Genomic DNA, 3,454 nt, shown 5'->3' with positions numbered 1-3,454 from the left:
TCAATGTTCATGTCTGTGTTCAACCACCTTCAGCTACAGTGGGGGTCCCTGCTCTATGGAACCTTTATTTTGGGGGTTATGGGCTGAAAAGGTTAAAAACCACTGGTCTACAGGACTCCACTTCCCACAAATCTGTTCTGACAATGTCAATAAGAGAGTCTTTACAGTGGACATCAAAACAAACTTTCCATTGACAAATTCAACCTTTTCCATCTTTTTTCTGGTAAATGATCTTCAGTGATTTATTGATCTATGAGACCAACTCCTTATCTGATAAAGGATGATGGTCTACAGCAGCTTTAATCAATAAAGCTGATACATATTGGGCTGCAATGACTCTACAGTAGCAGGTTCCATTGTGGTTCTTTGTTTCCTTCAGTCTTCACAGTTGAGCACCTGAGACATGAATCAATGAGTTGATGTTGAACTGATGAAGGGATTCATCAGTGACACAATAGTAGATCAATAGGCCTGGACCTATAAAGAAGGATCAGGTCCAGGTTAAATCTGGACCTATAAAGACTAACTGGTGTCTTCCATAAGAGAGATGATCAATTCATGCCAGTCTATGTGTATTTATGAGAAGAACAAAAATGGAATGTGGAGGCCTGTAGATGAATGTAAAAAAGTCTTTTTACTTCATTCTTCCTGGGATTTCTTGTGTTTCTTTGCCAGACAAGGAGGACAGTGATTAGCTAGGCTCCATTTTTGTTCTAGTTTGTTCCAGATGTTCCCTGTGACATCACTTCCCTCTGCAACATGTTACATTTTGGCCAGATTTGGATTTTTCTTTGTAAGCCCCAAATGAAACATCCTCCATAGTTTGGCCAAGAGTTTGAGTGAAAACACCAGAAATGTGTTGGGAAGGTACTTTGGTAGAGTTTTTGGGGCCAAACACAAGAAATCACAATAAGAATGAAGTAAAAAAAAAACAAAAAAACTTCTATGCAATCGTTACGGGACTCCACATCCCACAATGCAATGCAAGAAACTTCAGCAGCTTGAAAGGAATCCTCCTGTTTTTACAAATATGGTCTAAAACCTTTGAAATGTCCTTATTAGAAGATCTATGCCTAACAAAACACATTATTTTGTTCCTTATTTGTTTTTTTCACTTTTAAAATTCTAGAAATATTGTCAATTATAATTTAACACAAACCTGGTGAACCATGTTACAGTTCTATGTACAGTTCTACACATATGTTACCATTTAAAACATGAAATCTAGAGGTAAACTGAGACATAAAAAGGCTCAGACACCCACACCATAAATATTAAAACCTATAATTTTATTGATTATGAATCCTAACAAAGAAACCAATAGATAAGAAATAAATTAGATGATAGATATTAGTTTTTAGTGTATTTTACAGCTGATTTAGGACCTGTTAGCATTAGAGATGCTAACAGAAAGCTAACACAAGAGGAAGGTTAACTTTTATTAGGTTATTTATTTCAGGCTCAGTAATTGTGATTAATTGTAATTGAACTTAAGAACATAATTGTAATTGACTTTCAGAGAATAAAGAATAATTGTGAGTTAATTGTAATTAGAAAAAAATGCTGGTCACTGTAATTGTAATTGAACATGGGTAATTGAAAAGTTAATTGTAAGTGAAAAATGTAATTGAGCCCAACCCTGATCAAAGTTAACGGTTTGATTCTTTTTGGTGTTTAGTTTGGTTTCCAGATTGATTGATTAATGGAACCTATTGTTGAATTAGATTCTAATAAAGCTACTGATTGGTTTCCTTCAGGTGGGGGAAAGCTACGAGGACACAGAGTGTGAACCATGAAGGTGGGACGGCTGTGTTCATCTACTGTACAGCAGTTAGTGACTGAACTGATCAGCAGAATGGAGATCAATAACACCAATACACATGTCTGAATACATATTTACTGTGGATATTGTGTATTTTTGATCTTTTATTACATCAACGTGGTGATTAATAGACTGTTAGGATGAATAAGAGTGTAAGTATTCATTATTGTTATATGACGTTCAGCGTAAGATGTGATATAAATGATAACGTTTGTGTTTTCATTTAAAAATCAATCATTTTTTTAAAGAATAATCAGTTCTTTGTATATTGTTTCTGTTAAATGACTGAATGTTGTTTTATAATGTGTTACTGACTGATTCTATGCACCATGTTAGTCTGTTTAAAACGTGCTGTCATACATGATATTACCATATTTGACATAACAATAAAAACTTTGTTGTAAATAACTTGTTGTCGTCCATTGAAATGTAGATAAAAAGCACCATGATTATTCCTAAATACAGTATTTTCCCACATGAACTCAAACTACACCAAGTACAGCTTCTTTTAAACAAACCATTTTCAAAATGTTTCCAATTCCAAAACCTTCTGCTTTTCCACTAAATTCCTTAAACTGTGTCAAACTCATTTTAGTTCAGGGTCTGAAAACGGCTCAGTGTAATCTCAGGTGGGACACACATTTTTTGGAGCAAAAACCAGTAATTTCATCATGAATGTGTCTAAGTTTATACTTCTATGTTTAAATAATATGTAAAGTATGGAAGGCACGGACAATATTCAAGTAATAATTAACAGATATCAGTCCCTGTAGGATCTTCACTTTACATTTACTGGATTTTATGACCATTTTTATTTACATTCCTAATATTTGGTGAAATATTTTGAGGATAATTGTTAAATTTTGGAAAAATTGAGAATTCTTTCAACAAATTGTGATTAAAAGGTAAATAATGATGGTGAAACTGTGAGAACCTGTAAATATTGTGTTGTTTGATTGAATCTGTATTTACTCATGTTTTCCTGTGGGCTGAACTAGATGCTCTAAAGCAGGGGTGTCAAACTCATTTAGTTAACGGGCCACATATCTTAAGTGGCTCATAGATTTTACACTATTTTAACATTATTGTGTCCGTTTGCACTTCTACGTAGACAAGAAATACAGAATATGTAAGAAAGTGACTATATCCAATAAGTGATAAATATCAGTCCTAACAGGATCTACACTTTACATTTCATACATTTTATCATCAATTTCTATTTGATTAAGGGAAACATTATGTCATATTTTGAGGAAAATGGAAGGATTTTGTAAGAATTTTGAGTTTCTTCAACAGTTTAAAATGAAAAATGACTGAAATCATGTGATAAAAGCACCAGGAAAACTGTGAGAACCTGTAAATATTGTTGACTTTGGAATTGAATGGACAACAACAAATGGTGATTGGAATGGAATGGTTACATGGTGACATCTGGGATGAAATCCAATCAGATTAAACTACGGACTAGTTGGGAAGGTCAAAAGGTCAAACCTCGGACCACAAAGAAGAGCAGATGTGTGGACAAACTTTATATTTGATAGAAATGAGGGACAGACAGTACAAAGCTGTGTGTCAACAACAAGCCTGAAGCGACACCTGCAGGAGAATCAAAGTATTGCACTACTGACAGCT

The sequence above is a fragment of the Gouania willdenowi genome, unplaced genomic scaffold (genome assembly GCF_900634775.1).
Source record: "Gouania willdenowi unplaced genomic scaffold, fGouWil2.1 scaffold_296_arrow_ctg1, whole genome shotgun sequence".
Taxonomy (NCBI): Eukaryota; Metazoa; Chordata; class Actinopteri; order Blenniiformes; family Gobiesocidae; genus Gouania; species Gouania willdenowi.
This window is presented reverse-complemented; position numbering follows the sequence as displayed.